Raw genomic sequence first — 18,625 nt, 5'->3', positions numbered from 1 at the left:
ACAGCCCGGGGTGGCAGAGGATCCCTCTACGGGAACTGGGAGGGTCTCAGCCCCTGTACTGCTGCCATAGCGAGGGGATTGGACACTGGGGAATCAGGTACGGGAGTTGGGACTTTCTAAGCCTCTGTACCACTGCCATAGAGACAGGACTAGATGCCGGGGAGTCAGGTACGGAAACCAGGACACTCCAAGCCCCTGTGACAGCCCTGGGTGGCAGAGAGAGCCAGATACGGGAGCCAGGACATTCCCAGCCTCTGTGCCACTGCCCTAGTAACGGGCCTGGGTGCTTGAGGAGGTGGCTACTAGAGCCGGGACATTCAGCAGTGGTAGGCGACCAACGCAGAGACCAGCGCGAGGACCAGCATGAGTGTAGGTGGAGACGAAGAACATCAAGAAACTTCAAGGAGTCTGTACCACTGAACTTCACAAGGAACATACCACAGAAGTTTACACCATAAAACCAGTGTTTCAGAACAGATCAATTTTGGAAGCAGAGACTAACAAGAAGAGTCTCAAACAATGGGAAGACAAAGAAACAATCCCCAAATGAAAGACAAAGCAGAAACTTCAGAAAGAATGTTAGATGAAATAGACGCTGATCAACTATCAGACAGTGAATTCAAAGCACTGGTTATTATGAAGTTCAAAGAGCTCACAGTGAGCTACCAGAAACTACAGGGGAACTATAATGATATCTCTGCAAACTACAGCAACATCAAAAAGGAAATGGAAACCATCAGCAAGAGAAAAGAGGAAATGAAGAATACAATTTCCGAATTGAAGTACACAGTAGAAAGTTTCCAAAGTAGGATAGATGAAGCGGAGGATAGGATTAGTGAGTTGGAGGACAAGGTAGAAAGCATCTCACAGAAAGAGCAAGAAAATGAAAAGAGGCTCAGAAAGAATGAAGAGGGATTAAGAGAAATGCAAGACAATATGAAACGTAATAATATCCGAATAATAGGAATACCAGAAGGAGAAGAAGAAGAACAAGGGATAGAAAACGTATTTGAACGAGTAATGAGAGAAAATTTTCCTAATTTGATAAGAGAAAAAGTCTCACAAATCCAGGAATCACAGAGAGTCCCAACCAAGAGGAACCCAAGGAGGCCCACCTCAAGACACATCATCATCAAAATGGGAAAATTCCAAGACAAAGAGAGAATCTTAAAGGCAGCAAGGGAGAAAAAAAGAAATAACATACAAGGGAGCCCCAATAAGGTTAGCTACCAACTTCTCAATGGAAACACTTCAAGCAAGAAGAGAATGGCAAGAAATATTTCAAGTAATGAGAACCAGAGGCCTACAACCAAGGCTACTTTACCCAGCAAGGCTCTCAATCAAGATAGATGGCCAAATAAAGAGCTTCCAAGACAAAAGAAGTCTAAAAGAATATGCCTCCACCAAACCAGCTCTACAAGAAATACTAAAAGGACTGCTTTAAGGGAAGGAAGGATAAGAGGGAGACAGAGAGGAACACAGGTACAAAAATGGCAATGAATAAGTACCTATCAATAATAACCTTAAATGTAAATGGATTAAATGCTCCAATCAAAAGACACAGAATAGCTCAATGGATAAGAAAGCATGACCCACCCATATGCTGCCTACAAGAGACTCACCTCAGGACAAAAGACCATCACAGACTAAAAGTGAAAGGCTGGAAACAAGTTTTCCAAGCAAACGCACAAGAAAAAAAAGCTGGGGTAGCAATTCTCATATCAGACAAAATAGACTTCAAAAAAAAAAGGCTATAAAGAGAGACCCAGAAGGTCATTTCATTATACTCAAGGGAAGAATCCACCAAGAAGACGTTAACATTGTAAACATATATGCACCAAACATAGGGGCACCCAAATATATCAAGAAAATCTTAGAGGACTTCAAGAAAGATATTGACAGCAACACAATTATAATAGGGGATTTGAACACCCCACTATCAAAAATGGACAGATCTTCCAAACAAATTATCAACAAACATATTGTGGCATTAAACAACACCCTAGATGAAATGGACTTAACTGATATATATAGAGCCCTTCATCCCAAAGAAGCTAAATACACATTCTTTTCAAATGTACATGGAACATTTTCAAAGATAGACCACATGATAGGACACAAAAGGAGCCTCAACAAATTCAACAAAATTGAAATCATACCAAGCATCTTCTCTGACCACAAGGCACTGAAATTAGAAACCAACCCCAAAGAAAAAAACCCAAAGCACCCCAAAACATGGAGACTGAATGGTATGCTATTAAACAATGAATGGGTCAAGAATGAAATTAGGGAAGAAATCAAAACATTTCTGGAAACAAATGAAAATGATCTCACAACAACCCAAAACTTATGGGACACAGCGAAGGCAGTCCTGAGAGGGAAGTTTATAGCAATACAGGCCTACCTAAAGAATATAGAAACATTTCAAACAAACAACCTAACCCTACGCCTGCAAGAACTTGAGGAACAACAACAAAGACAGCCCAGAGCAAGCAGAAGGAAGGAAATAACCAAGATTAGAGCAGAATTAAATGACATAGAAACTAAAAGCACAATTTTAAGGATCAATGAATCCAGGAGTTGGTTCTTTGAGAAGATAAGCAAAATAGACAAGCCTTTAAGTAGACTCATCAAGAAAAGAAGAGAGAGGACACAAATAAACACAATCAGAAATGAAAAAGGAGAGATTACAACTGATACCACAGAAATAGAAGAGATTGTAAGAAATTACTATGAAGAACTGTATGCCAAGAAATTTGAAAACCTAGGGGAAATGGACACATTTCTAGAAAAATACAATCTTCCAAAACTCAGTGAAAAAGAAGCAGAAAATCTAAATACACCAATAACAGCAAAAGAAATTGAAGCAGTAATCAAAAAACTCCCATCACACAAAAGCCCCGGACCAGATGGTTTCACAGGAGAATTCTACAAAGCATTTAAGGAAGAGCTAACTCCTATTCTCCACAGAGTATTTCAAAAAATTCAGAAGGATGGAAAACTCCCAAATTCTTTTTATGAAGCCAGCATCATCCTAATTCCAAAACCAGATAGAGACACAACAAAGAAAGAAAATTTCAGGCCAATATCGCTGATGAACATAGATGCTAAAATCCTCAACAAAATATTGGCAAATCGCATCCAACAATATATCAAAAAGATCATACACCATGATCAAGTAGGATTCATCCCAGGAATGCAAGGATGGTTCAATATTCGCAAATCAGTTAATGTAATACATCACATAAACAAAAGCAAAGACAAAAATTACATGATCATATCAATAGATGCAGAAAAAGCTTTCGATAAGGTACAACACCCATTTATGATAAAAACACTCAGCAAAGTGGGAATACAGGGAGCATTTCTCAAAATAATAAAGGCCATATATGAGAGACCTACAGCAAATATCATACTCAATGGGAAAAAACTAAAAGCTTTTCCACTAAGATCAGGAACAAGACAAGGTTGTCCACTTTCACCACTTCTATTCAATATAGTATTGGAAGTTTTAGCCACAGCGATCAGGTAAGAAAAGGAAATAAAAGGCATCCAAATAGGAAAGGAGAAAGCAAAACTGTCACTGTTTGCAGATGACATGATAGTGTACATGGAAAATTCTATAGACTCTACCCCAAAACTGCTCAAACTAATTAATGAGTTTGGCAAAACAGCTGGTTACAAAGTCAATATTCAGAAATCAAAGGCATTTTTGTATACCAACAGTGAATCAGCAGAAGCAGAAATAAAGAGAAAAATCCCATTTGATATAGCAAAAAGAAAAATAAAATATCTGGGAATAAACCTAACCAAGGAGGTAAAAAACCTGTATGCAGAAAACTACACAACACTGAAGAACGAAATCAAGGAAGACACAAACAAATGGAAACATATACCTTGTTCATGGATTGGAAGAATTAACATCATCAAAATGTCCATACTACCCAAAGCAATATACAGATTCAATGCAATACCTATTAAAGTACCAATGGCATATTTCACAGACATAGAACAAACACTTCGAAAATTTATATGGAACCATAAACGAGCTCGAATAGCAGCTGCTCTTTTGAGAAAGAAGAACAAAGTAGGGGGGATCACAATACCTGATATCAAACTGTATTACAAGGCCACTGTAATCAAAACAGCCTGGTACTGGCATAAAAACAGGCACATAGACCAATGGAACAGAACAGAGAGCCCAGAAATCAACCCAACTCTCTACAGTCAATTAATATTCGACAAAGGGGGCAGTAACATAAAATGGAGTAAAGATAGCCTCTTCAACAAATGGTGTTGGGAGAACTGGACAGCTACATGCAAAAAAATGAAGCTTGAGCACAGACTTACACCATACACCAAAATAAATTCAAGGTGGATAAAAGACTTAAATGTAAGTCATAACACCATTAAAGTCCTAGAGGAGAACATTGGCAAGAAAATCTCAGATATTTCACACAGCAACTTCTTTACTGATATGTCCCCTAGAGTAAGGAATGTAAAGGAAAGAATAAACAAATGGGATCTCATCAAAATAAAAAGCTTCTGCATGGCTAAAGAAAACAGTATTAAATTAGCAAGACAACCAACTGTATGGGAAAACATATTTGCCAATGATACCTCAGACAAAGGTTTAATCTCTAAAATATACAAAGAACTTACACGACTCCACTCTAAGAAGACACCCAACCCAATTAGAAAATGGGAAAAGGACTTGAACAAACACTTCTCCAAGGAGGACATACAGAACATTCAGAGACACATGAAGAGATGCTCAATATCGTTAGCTATCAGAGAGATGCAAATTAAAACCACAATGAGATACCACTTTACACCAGTCAGGATGGCTATCATAAACAAAGCAACAAACAACAAATGTTGGAGGGGTTGTGGGGAAACGGGGTCCTTAGTTCACTGTTGGTGGGAGTGCAGACTGGTACAACCATTATGGAAAACAGTATGGATTTTTCTCAGAAAAATAAAAATTGACCTGCCTTTTGACCCAGCAATTCCACTGCTGGGATTATATCCTAAGAATCCTAAAAAATCAATATCAAAGAACCTATGCACCACAATGTTCATAGCAGCACAATTTACAATAGCCATGAGTTGGAAGCAACCTAGGTGCCCATCAGTAAATGAATGGATCCAAAAATTGTGGTACATATACACAATGGAATTCTATGCTGCAGAGAGAAAGAAGGAGCTACTACCATTTGCAACAACATGGATGGAACTGGAAAGCATTATGCTGAGTGAAATAGGCCAGGTGCTGAAAGACAAATACCATATGATCTCACCTTTAACAGGAAGCTAAACAACAAAACAAACAAGCAAGCAGAAAAAAAAAAACCAATAAACAAAGACACTGAAATAGAGAACAAGGGGATAGTGACCAGAGGGGAGAAGGAAGGGAAGTTAAGGGGAAAAGGGGGAGGGATTTGGAGGAACAAATAGGAAGGACACAGGGACGAGAACTAAGGGGGGTGGAAATGGGAGGGAGGTGGGGAGCAAGGGGCAGGGGAGGCTGGGATGGGAAAAATAGACAAAAAAACTGTACTTGAAAAATAACTAAATAAAGTTTAAAAAAGAAAAAAAAAAAGAAACTGGGAGGAACAACTAGGGAGCTAGAAAAATTGGGCAACCCAGGGCTACAGCACATGGAAATAAAGCCTCCAAGCCTCTGACTAAAAACACCTGTGGGGCTTGAGGTGGCAGTGGGGGAAATCCCCAGCCTCACAGGAGAGTTTGTTGGAGAGACCCACAGGGTTCTAAAACATACACAAGGCCACCCACCAGGGAATCAGCACCAGAAGAGCCCAATTTGATTGTTGGTAGCAGGGTAGGTGACTGAAAACTGGCAGAGAGCTGAGCAAGTGGCATTGTTCCCCCTCAGACCCCTCCCCCACATACAGTGTCACAATGCAGGGGTGAGGGTTGCCCTGCCCTGGTGAACACCTAAGGCTTCACCCCTTACTATGTAACAAGTGAGCCAAGACAAAAATAAAATAGCCAAAATGAAAGAAGAGTTCAAAGGTCCAGAAAAAATAGGACTAAGCAATGAAGAGATAGATAAATAATCAGATTCACACTTCAAAGCACTGGTTATCAGGATGCTCCAGGAACTCACTGGGTACTTCAACAGCATAAAAAAGATCCAGGCAGCAATGAAGGTCCATTATGTAAAATAAAGGAAAATATACAGGGAGACAACAGGTAAGGGGAGAAAACCAGGATTCAAATGAATAGTTTGGAGCAGAAGGAAGAAAGAATCCTTAAACCAGAACAGAATGAAGAAACAAGAATTTAAAAAATGAGGAGAGGCTTAGGAACCTCCAGGGCAACTTTAAAGGTTCCAACCTCAGAATAATTTGGTACCAGAAGGAAAGGAGGAAGAGGAACAAGTGGAAAAGTTATTTGAACAATTAGTAAAGGAGAAATTCCCAATCTGGCATAGGATATAGACTTCTAGAAAGTCCAGGAAGCTCAGAGAGTCCCAAAGAAGTTGGACCCAAGGAGGAACACACCAAGGCACATCACCATTATATTACCCCATATTAAAGATAAGGCAAGAATCTTAAAAGCAGCAAGAGAAAAGAAGATAGTTACCGACAAAGGAGTTCCCATTAGATTACTAGTTTGTTTCTTAATAAAGACCTTGCAGGCAAGAAGAGGCTGGAAAGAAGTGTTCCAAGTAATGAAAGAGAAGGACCTACATCCAACATTGCTCTACCCAGCAAGTTTTCATTTAGAATGGAAGGGCATATAAAGTGCTTCCCAGATGAGGTCAAGTTAAAGGAGTTTATCATCACCAAGCCCTTTTTATATGAAATGTTAAAGGGACTTATCTAAGAAAAAGAAGATAAAAAATATGAGCAGTAAATGACAACAGACTCACAGCTATTAACAACCAAACCTAAAAACAAAAACAAAAACAAACTACGTAAGCAATTAGAACAGGAACAGAATCACAGAAATGGAAATCTCAAGGAAAGTTATCAGTGGGGGAGTGGGAAAGGGAGAGAGGAGGAAAAGGTGCAGATAATAAGTAGCATAGATGGTAGGTAGAAAATAGGGGGAGGTTAAGAACAGTATGGGAAATGTAGAAGCCAAAGAACTTATATGTACGACCCATGGACATGAACTAAAGGTGGGGAATGTGGGTGGGAGGGGGTGTGTAGGGTGGAGGGGAATAAAGGGGGAAAATGGCATAACTATAATAGCATAATCAATAAAATATATTTTAAACAAACAAAAAAGAAAAATAAGTCTGTGAATTGACAATGGTGGCTGATACTCAATGGACTGAAATACTGAGGACTGCCCAATAAACTTGCCCCTGAAAAGATGTAGATACCCACAGATTCCTGCCTACACAGTTCACCCAATCCACTTCTTGCCATCCTTCTGTCATTGTATACTTAGAAATTTTTCTAAGTGGTACCTTCAATAGGAAGAATGGAAGCTGGAGAAAAGTCATTGGAATGGTTTTTTTTCTGTTTTTTCTCCTTTTTTCCTTTGTTGCTTTCGTTTTTTCTGTCTTGTGTTGGAAGTTAGATGTGGTTCAGAACCTCGTCCACAGCTTCAAGGCAAGGTGCTTGGAACTCATATGGTCTTGAAAAATGTGGGAGAAAGAGCATATGGCCTGCTCTTGCCTTTGATAGACAAAGAAATTCCTTCTCAGATCCTGAGGAAATTCTCATGGGAGAGGTTGCTTATGGTCACTATCAAAATTTTTCAGGGAAAGTTTTTGCTTTACCTGTGTATTACTTTATGTATTTTAAATTGTAGTTGGACTACAATATTATACCTTTCACTATGTTGTGCATCTGAATGTTCCTTGGTCTTGGATGTGTTATCAGAGTATTTTTAATTATTTTTGTTTGTTTGTCTAAGTACATTTGTAGACAATATGACATCAGTTTCAGGTGTACATACAGTGACTCTCATCTCTATCTGTGGCAATGCAATCACCACACAAATTCTAGTAATCACGTGTCATCATGCAAGCTTATCACAATATTATTGACTATATTCCGTTAGTTTATTTTTTGACACTAGCTTTAGTTGAGTTCTGATAACCCATTACCATTAGACCAGCCCGTTAGATTATTTTTTGATTGGATTCTTTCCAACAAGAATTGGAGTTTTTTACACAGTCTGTATGTTTTCTGTTTAGTTCTTTTATGTATGTGTACATGCATTTTTGAAGAATGTATAAAGGTTACAAATTTTTTGTAGTCCAATATATCAATCAGTGATGTTGTGTTTTGTCTATGGCTTTTTCAACATTTTTAAACTGAAGTATAATTTTTTGGTTTAAGTAATTGATTTATTAAATGTTCTTTTGACCACATGGATAAAAGTCACATATATAGTTTTTGTAGTTCTTGTGCAAAAGGAAAAAATGAAAAGCAAAAACTTCATATCACTTTGAAAATTATAAACACCAATTTGAACACTCTTATGCATAACAACCAATTAGCATGCAATATTTGGGCATTAGAATAGACATAAAACATTTTATTAGTTTCAGGTGTACAACATATCATTTTTGTATATAATAAAAAATGACCTCCACACTAAGTGTAGTTAACCTCTGTCACCACACAGTGACAACATTTTTCTTTAATAAGGACTTTGAAACTCTCCTTTCTAGCAACTTTGAAATTGTTGAAAGTATTATTAGCTTGAGTCACCATGTTGTGCTTTACATCACACGAGTTGCCTTTTCACTTTTTCTTCTATTACTGAAAAAATTGAGTAAGATACAATAATTCGTCATGTGTCTATGCCCGGAAAAAGAATTCTAACCAGAAATGACACTATAGATGTCCTAAAGGATACCAGACCACACATTAACTATGACATTAATTTTTTTATTCTTTCTTTTAATTATTGTTCAGGTACAGATTTCTGCCTTTTACTCCCATTCCACCCCACCCCAAGCTGTCCCTTTATATGACATTAATTTATTTATTCCAAAATATAAATGGTAGTTCTTAAGCAAGGTTACTAATACTTGCATGAGTGAAAATGAGTCATGTACTTTACTTATATCCTGGCAGTCAACTGCACCACATGGAAGCAGTGAATCTTACACAAATTTCACAAGTTGTCCACCTGGGACTATCAGAGGCACCAGAACTGCAACCTTTCCTATTTGGGACAGGTACACGCATGTACCTGATCACTGCATTGGGAAACCTGCTCATCATCCTGGCTGTCAGCTTACACTCCCACCTCCACACATCCATGTACTTCTTTCTCTCAAACCTGTCCTTGGCTGACATTTGTTTCACTTCCATCACTATCCTAAAGTTGCTGGTGAATATCCAGACACAGAACAAAGCCATTTCCTATGCAGGCTGCACCACACATATGTATTTTCTTTTATTCTTTGTTGTGTTGGACATCTTCCTCCTCACCGTGATGGTCTATGATTGATTTGTGGCCATCTGTCACCCCCTGCACTACACTGTCATAATGAACCCCCAACTCTGTGGACTGCTGGTCCTGATGTCCTGGATCACGAGTTCCCTGTATTGCTTGTAGCAAAGCTTAATGGTATTACAACTATTCTTCTGTGCAGACTTGGAAATCCCTCACTTTTTCTGTGAACTCAACCAGATGAGCCAACTTGCCAGTTCTGACACATTTCTTAATAACATGGTGATGTATTTTTCAGTTCTCCTACTTGCTGGTGGTCTCCTGGCTGGGATCCTTTCTCTTACTCTAAAATTGTGACCTCCATATGTGCAATCTCATCAGCTCAGGGGATGTATAAAACATTTTCCACCTGTGCCTCTCACCTCTCAGTTGTCTCCTTATTTTATGGTAGGGGCCTAGGTGCGGATCTCGGCTCTGCTGCCACATACAGCTCCAAGCAACAGCCTCAGTGATATACACTGTGGTCACACCCATGCTGAACCCCTTCATCAACAGTCTCAGGAACAGAGACATAAAGGGAACTCTGAGAAGATTAGTTGGGGTGACAGCTTTATAAGGGTCATTTGTCCTAGGGCTGAATAAACAAACACCCATGATCACAGGGTTCAAAGCCTCACAGCCAAATGTTGTTGCTCTTTGATAGGGTTGTGGAAGTAGAAAGTATTGTGTGTGTTTATTTCTTCAAGTTTGTGTTTCTGTGACTTCAACTTCTCCATTATATTTCAGCGGATCACTTTATTCTCTTGTCAACTTTGTCATAGCAGCTTTTTTCTTCGTCATTTTTCTCCTCTCCTAAACTGATTCCCAGGCCTGGATGAGACATTTGGATACTGCCATCTATCTCATGAAAATTATGTGGATTTCTTAGGAGCAATTTCTTTTGAAATGAAATCTATCATACTGAATAATTTTTCTTTCAGTTTCACTGAAAGAAAAATCTTGAGTGGTACTACTCCTATGGAATTACACTGCACTTGGTAACGAAAGCCATTTATATCATCTCACAGGAAAGGAATCTAGAAGATCACAGTGTAACACTTCTTGTACATCGTTTCTTCATATCTCACTACCATAAAATAGTTTGACATAATATGTGCTTAGAGGCAGAGAATCTTTAGAGTAAGAAAGCAAAATTTTAAGTCATACATTTATTACTAGGTAAACTCTTTTTATGGTGCATGTTTACTTATCGATGTATATAAGATCGGTGTCCATGTATAAAGGAATTTAGGCTTGGGGTGAACCATTGTGGTATAATTGTTTCCTTTGAATGATCTTTGGCCCTCCACTTGAAAACTTTCATTGCTTCTTAAAACTATGGTTTTCTCTATTGTTCTAAATGAAGTATCTCCCACTTCTCTAAATATTGTCGTAACCACTAGAGGGTTAGGGAAACAACTACATAAATCTCATGCAGTGTATTACTATATATGTGATCTATAGATATTCATACATGTACATAAATGGCCAAACAGTGACTCACCAGAGAGTTTGAATTCCTGTCAGTCCTGTGATTCAGAATCATATGTGTTACCCAAACATACATGTTCTTCCAACCTCTCCTGCTTACCTAAAAGAGAATCTGATGGAGTCACTTTTCAATGCAGTTTTCTGAAATAACCTTCAGTAGTAATAATCATGAATGCCATCTTCAAATATCAAGATAAGACTTACAATGACCAGTGGTTGATTATGATATTTTTCTTCAGTTCTGTTCACTCTGATTATTGTTATCAATTAGCTGTTGCTGCATACTGTCATCCTAGAAGCAAATGGTTTAATATGATGCATTTATTGCCAGTGGGATTACATGATTGGAAGTTGATCTGAGTTCTGACTGTTTCCTCACAGTTTGTAGTCAGCTGTCAGTCCCTCTATTGTGTCTCTAAGGATCATCCATGAGGCTGTATGTGGCTTTAGTGCTCTTCCCACTGAACCAAGTCATGTCAGTGTATTCCCTTTATACACGCAAGTGAGTCATTAATTTATGGGGAAATGAATTTATTAAAGGATAATTGCTTTATTTTAATTCCTGTATTTATATATAACATTTGCTTTCTTCTTGGGTAGAAGAGATACTGCCAGCATTTCTGGGTGTGACTCAGCTGTCTTTGCTCTAGATGTGACCCTGAGCCATGCTCTACAAGAAAGTTTAATTCCTAACTAATTCATGGAGCATAATCACATAAAATATACAGCCCATACAACATGTGGGATTAAATGAGCCAAACAAAAATTAGAAAGTTATACTACTTGATTTCATTTACATAAAATTTGGAAAGGTGTAAAAGTATTAAATTCTTGTTGTTTTATTTCAGATGGCTGTTTGTTATTCAGTAAGAATTACCTTCCTGAATTTTGCATTTTATTTTTTTTGCTATTGAACATATCAGTGGTTTGTTTATTTATTTATTTATTTAAAAATTAATTGTTGTTCAAGTACAGTTTTCTGTCTTTTACTCCCATCCCAGCCCCCCCCCCCCGTGCTCCCCACTTCCCTGCCATTTCTGCCCTGTTACTTTTTGTCCATGTGTCCTTTATACTTGTTCCTGTGAATCTTTCCCCTTTTCCCCTGAAATTCTCTCCCCTATCTCCTCTGGTCCCTGTCAGCCTGTTCTCTATTTCAGTGTCTTTGGTTATATTTTGCTTGCTTGTTTGTTTTGTTGTTTAGCTTCCTATTAAAGGTGAGAGCATATGGTATATGTCTTTCAACACCTGACTTGTTTCACTCAGCATAATGCTTTCCAGTTCCATCCATGCTGTTGCAAAGGGTAGGAGCTCCTTCTTTCTTTCTGCTGCATAGAATTCCATTGTGTAAATGTACCATAGTTTTTTGATCCATTCATTTACTGATGGGCACCTAGGTTGCTTCCAACACTTGAATATTGTAAATTGTGCTGCTATGAACATTTGGGATGCATAGGTTCTTTTGGATTGGAGTTTCAGGGTTCTTCGGATATAATCCTAACAGTGGAATTGCTGGGTCAAAAGGCAGATTCATTTCTAGTTTTCTGAGAAAATTCCATACTGTTTTCCATAATGGTTGTACCAGTCTGCAATCCTACCAACAGTGAACTAGGGTTCCCTTTCCCCCACAACCTCTCCAACATTTGTTGTTTGTTGCTTTGTTTATCATGGTGATTCTGACCCGTGTAAAGTGGTATCTCATTGTGGTTTTAATTTGCATCTCTCTGATAGCTAGTAATATTGAGCATCTTTTCATGTGTCTCTGGGTCCTCTGTATGTCCTCCTTGGAGAAGTGTCTGTTCAAGTCCTTTTCCCACTTTTTAATTGGGTTGCTTGTCTTCTTAGAGTGTAGTTGTGGAAGTTCTTTATATATTTTGGAGATTAAACCTTTGTCTGAGGTATCATTGGCAATTATGTTTTCCATACAGTTGGTACTCTTTTAATTTTAATACTGTTTTATTTAGCTGTGCAAAAGCTTTTAATTTTGATGAGATCCCTTTTGTTTGTTCTTTCCTGTATGTCCCCAGGTCTAGGTGACATATCAGTAAAAATGTTGCCGTGTGAAATATCTGAGATTTTCCTGCCAATGTTCTCCTCCAGGACTTTAATGGTGTCACTGCTTATATTTAAGTCTTTTATCCATCTTGAATTCATTTTGGTGTACGGTGTGAGTTGGTGCCCAAGTTTCACTTTTTTGGGCATAGCTGTCCAGTTCTCCCAACACTATTTGTTGAAGAGGCTATTTTTACTTCATTTTATGCCCCCCCCCTTTAATATTAACTGACTGTGGAGACTTGGATTTATTTCTGGGTTTTCTGTTCTGTTCCATTGGTCTATATGCCTATTTTTATGCCAGTACCAGGCTGTTTTGATTACAGTGGTCTTGTAATATGCTTTGATATCAGGTACTGTGATTCCTTCTACCCTGTTCTTTCTCAAAATTGCAGCTGCTATTCTGGGTGGTTTATGGTTCCATACAAATTTTTAAAGTGTTTGTTCTATGTCTGTGAAATATGTCATTGGTACTTTAATAGGTATTGCATTGAATTTGTAAATTGATTTGGGTAGTATGGACATTTTGATGATGTTAATTCTTCCAATTCATGAACATGGTTTATGTTTTTATTTCTTTGTGTCTTCCTTGATTTTTTTCTTCAGTGTTGTGTAGTTTTCTGCATACAGGTGTTTTACGTCCTTGGTTAGGTTTATTCCTAGGTATTTTATTTTTCTTTTTGCTATATTGAATGGGATTTTTTCTTCATTTCTGCTTCTGCTGCTCCATTGTTGGTATACAAAAACGCCTTTAATTTCTGGATATTGACTTTGTATCCTGCTTTTTTTGCCAAATTCATTTTCTAGGTTGAGCAGTTATTGGGTAGAGGCTATAGGATTTTTCATGTACACTATCTTGTCATCCACAAATAGTGACAGTTTTGTTTTCTCCCTTCTGATTTGGATGCCTTTTATTTTCTTTTCTCATCTGATCACTGTGGCTAAAGCTGCCATACTATATTGAATAGAAGTGGTGAAGGTGGACAACCTTGTCTTGTTCCTGATCTTAGTGGAAAAGCTTTTAGTTTTTGCCCATTGAGTGTGATGTTGGCTGTAGGTCTCTCATATATGGCCTTTATTATGTTGAGGAATGTTCTCTCTATTCCCACTTTGCTGACTGTTTTTATCATGAATTGGTGTTGCACCTTATCAAAAGCTTTTTCTGCATTTATGATCATGTGGTTTTTGTCTTTGCTTTTTTTACGTGATGTATTACATTTACTGATTTGCAAATATTGAACCATCCTTGCATCTTTGGGATGATTCCCACTTGATCATGGTGTATGATCTTTTTAATGTATTTTTTAAAAATATATTTTATTGATTATGCTATTACAGTTGTTCTATTCCCCCCTTGATTCCCCTCCACCCTGCACACTCCCTCCCCCACCATTGCTCCTTTAGTTTATGACCACCTGTCTCAAGTTCTTTAGATTCTATATTTCCCATACTATTCTTGCCCTCCCCCTATCTATTTTCTACCTACTGTCTATGCTACTTATTTTCTGTACCTTCTCCTCCCACTCCCCTGTTGCTAACCTCCATGAGATCTTCATTTCTATGTTTCCACTCCTGATCTAGCTGTCCTTTTAGCTTGCTTTTGTTTTAGGTGTGGCTGTTAATAACTGTGCATTTGCTGTCCTTTCACTGTTCATCTTTTTTATCTTCTTTTTCTTAGATAAGTCCCTTTAACATTTCATATAATAAGGGCTTGGTGATGATGAACTCCTTGAATTTGATCTTATCTGAGAAGCACTTTATCTGTCCTTTCATTCTAAATGAAAGTTTTGCTGGATAGAGCAATCTTGGTTGTAGGTCTTTGGATTTCATGACTTGGAATACCTCTTTCCAGCCCCTTCTTGCCTGTAAGTTGTCTTTTGAGAAATCAGCTGACAGTCTGATGGGAACTCCTTTGTAGGTGACTGTCCCCTTATCTCTTGCTGCTTCTAGGATTCTCTCCTTCATTTTAATCTTGGCTAATGTAATGATGATTTGCCTTGGTGTGCTACTTCTTGGGTCCGACTTCTTTGGTACTTTCTGAGCTTCCTGGATTTCCTGGAAGTCTATTTCCTTTGACAGATTGGGGAAGTTCTCCTTTATTATTTGTTCAAATAAGTTTTCCACTGGTGACTGTTCCTCTTCCCCTTCTGGTACCCCTATAATTCGAATGTTGGAGCGTTTAAAGATGTCCTGGAGGTTCCTAAGCCTCTCCTCATTTTTTTGAATTCTTGTTTCCTCAGATTTTTATGTTTGGTCATTTTTTCCCTCCTTCTGGTCCACTCCTTTGATTTGAGTCCTAGTTTCCTTTCCATTACTATTTGTTTTCTGTGTATTTTCATTCATTTCAATTAGTTTAGCCTTCATATGTTCCTCTAATTTGTGACAAAAATCAACCAGTTCTGTGAGCATCCTGATCACCAGTGTTTTGAACTGTGCATCTGAAAGTTTGGCTATTTCTTCGTCACTTAGATTTATCGGCTCTGGGGTTCTGAGTTGTTTTTGAGCCATCTTTTGATCTGTTTTTGCCTGTTACATATGAGGAGCGGAGCCTCAGGTGTTCACCAGGGCGGGGCCACCCAGGTCACTGGCTTGTGACGCTGTATGTGGGGGCACGGTCAGAGAGGGACAATGGCTGTCCCTTCTGCCGCTTCCCACCACTGCCACTGGGGCCTGTGTGGTCTGTCTCACTGCTCGCTCCTTCACCGGTTTATCAATTTGGCTGAAGGGTTCATTGTTGTCAGAATTCTGTATAGTTCAATTTTCTGTGGTTTGGCTGTGTTTTTGTTGCTAAAACTTTGTTGTTTTTTAAATTTGGTTGTGTGAGAAGACACAGGGTTTCCACTTATGCCTTCATCTTGGTGGAAGTCCCCCCATTTTAATGTATTTTTGGATGCAGTTTGCCAATATTTTGTCCAGGATTTTAGCGTCTATGTTCATCAGCGATATTGGACTGAAGTTTTCTTTCTTTATTGGATCTTTATTTGGTTTTGGAATTAGGATCATGTTGGCTTCATAAAAAGAGTTTGGAAGTCTTTCATTGTTTTGGATTTTTTGGAGTACTTGGTGAAGAATCGGGGTTAGGTATTCCTTAAATGCTTTGTAGAATTCTCCTGTGAAATCATTTGATCCAGGGCTTTTGTGTGTCCAAAGATTTTTGATTACTGCTTCAATTTTATTTGCTGTTATTGGTCTATTCAGGCTTTCTGCTTCTTCTTCATTGAGTTTTGGAAGATTATATTTTCCTAGAAATTTGTCTATTTTACCTAAGTGAAAATAGACACCTAAATTTTCAAATTTCTTGGCATACAGTTCTTCATAGTACTTTCTTATAATCCTTTGTATTTCTGTGGGGTCAGTTGTAATCTCTCCTCTTTCATTTCTGATTGTGTTTATTTGGGTTCTCTCTCTTTTTTCTTCATGAGCCTGCTTAAAGGCTTGTCTATTTTGTTTATCTTTACAAAAAACCAGCTCCTTAGAAGTGTGCTTTTAGTCTCTATGTCATTTAATTCTGGTATGATCTTGGTTATTTCCTTCTGTCTACTTGTTCTTGGCTGTCATTGTTGTCTTTTCTCGAGTTCTTATAGGCATAGGGTTAGGTTGTTTTTTGAAATGTTTCTATCTTCTTTAGGTCGGCCTATATTGCTATGAACTTCCCTCTCATGACTGCCTTCACTGTGTCCCATAAGTTTTGGGTTGTTGTGAGTTCGTTTTCATTTGTTTCCAGAAACTTTTTGATTTCTTTTCTAATTTCATTCCTGACCCATTCATTGTTTAATAGCATGCTGTTTAATCTCCATGATTTTGAGGGTTTTGAATCTTTTCCCTTGGGGCTGGTTTCCAGTTTCAGTTTCTTGTGGTTGGAGCAAATGCTTGGGATAATTCCAATTTTCTTAGATTTGTTGAGGCTCATTTCATGTCCTATCGTATGGTCTATCTTTGAAAATGTTCCATGTGCATTTGAAAAGAATGTGTATTTAGCTTCTTTGGGATGAAGGGCTCTATATATATCAGTTAAGTCCATTTCATCTAGGGTGTTGTTTAATGCCGCAACATCTTTGTTGATATTTTGTTTGGAAGATCTGTCCATTTTTGACAGTGGGGTGTCAAAATCCCCTATTATAATTGTGTTGCTGTCAATATCTTTCTTGAAGTCCTCTAAGATTTTCTTTATATATTTGAGTGCTCCTACATTGGGTACATATATATTTACAATGTTTAAGTCTCTTTGGTGGATTGTTCCTTTGAGCATTATAAAGTGACCTTCCGGGTCTCTCTTTATGGCCCTTTTTTTGAAGTCTATTTTGTATGATATGAGTATTGCTACCCCAGCTGTTTTTCCCTCTTTGCTTGGTTGGAAAATTTGTTTCCAGCCCTTCACTTTTAGTCTGTGTAGGTCTTTTGTCCTGAGGTGAATTTCTTGTAAGCAGCATATGTGTGGGTCATGCTTTCTTACCCATTTAACTATTTGTTGGCTTTTGATTGGAGCATTTTATGTATTTACATTTAAGGTTATTATTGATAGGTACTTATTCATTGTCATTTTTATACCTGTGCATCTCATTGTCTCTCTTTTTTCCTTCCTTTCCTTAAAGCAGTTCTTTTAGTAACTCTTGCAGGGCTGGTTTGATGGAAGCATATTCCTTTAGACTTGTTTTGTCTTGGAGGCTCCTTATTTGACCTTCTTTCTTGATTGAGAGCCTTGCTGGGTAAAGTAGCCTTGGTGGTAGGCCTCTGGTTCTCATTACTTGGAGTATTTCTTGCCATTCTCTTCTTGCTTGGAGTGTTTCCATTGAGAAGTCAGTAGCTAACCTTATTGGGGTTCCCTTGTATGTTACTTCTTTTTTCTCCCTTGCTGCCTTTAAGATTCTTTCTTTGTCTTGGAAATTTGCCATTTTAATGATGATGTGTCTTGAAGTGGGCCTCTTTGAGTTCCTCTTGTTTGGGACTCTCTAATTCCTGGATTTGTGTGACTTTTTCTCTCATTAAATTAGTGAAGCTTTCCATCATTACTTTTTCAAATAGGTTTTCTATCCCTTGCTCTTCTTTTTGTCCTTCTGGTATCCCTACTATTTGGATATTATTATGTTTCATATTGTCTTGCATTTCTCCTCATCCCTCCTTATTCTTTCTCAGCCTATTTTCCTTTTCTTGCTCTTTCTGGGAGTTCCTCTCTACTTTGTCCTCCAAATCGCTGATCCTATCTTCTGCTGCATCGATCCTGATTTGGATTCCTTCCACTGAGTTCTTCAGTTCAGAAATTGTATTCTTCATTTCCTCCTGGTCCTTGCTGATAGTTTCTATTTCCTTTTTCATGTTGATATAGTTTGCAGTGGATTCATTGTAGCTCCCTTGTAGTTTCTGGTAGCTCATTGTGAGCTCTTTGAACTTCCTTATAACCAGTGCTTTGAATTCAGTATCTGATAGATGACTTACCTCTGTTTTTTCTACCATTCTTTTTAAGGTTTCTTTTTTTCCTTTCATTTGGGGATTGTTTGTTTGTCTTTCCATTGTTTATGATAGTCTTCTTTTAGCTTCAGCTTCTTAAATTGATTTGTTCTGGCTTCCTGGGTTTATGGCGTGAACTTCTGTGGTGTAATACCTGTGAGGTTCAGTGGTGTAGTCTTCTTGATCTCCCCAGCTCACTGGTCTTGGGCTG

At 38.1% G+C, this 18,625-nt stretch overlaps 1 pseudogene; it reads left to right on the top strand.

Moving 5' to 3' along the window:
- Positions 1-9,180: 9,180 nt before the first annotated feature.
- Positions 9,181-10,006, top strand: LOC128627855 (olfactory receptor 7D4-like; annotated as a pseudogene).
- The last annotated feature ends 8,619 nt before the right edge of the window (positions 10,007-18,625 follow it).

The sequence above is a fragment of the Artibeus jamaicensis genome, unplaced genomic scaffold (genome assembly GCF_021234435.1).
Source record: "Artibeus jamaicensis isolate MK-2021 breed Jamaican fruit bat unplaced genomic scaffold, CSHL_Jam_final contig_477, whole genome shotgun sequence".
NCBI lineage: Eukaryota > Metazoa > Chordata > Mammalia > Chiroptera > Phyllostomidae > Artibeus > Artibeus jamaicensis.
The sequence above is the reverse complement of the archived record's forward strand: the minus strand, read 5'-3'. Positions and strand labels throughout refer to the sequence as shown.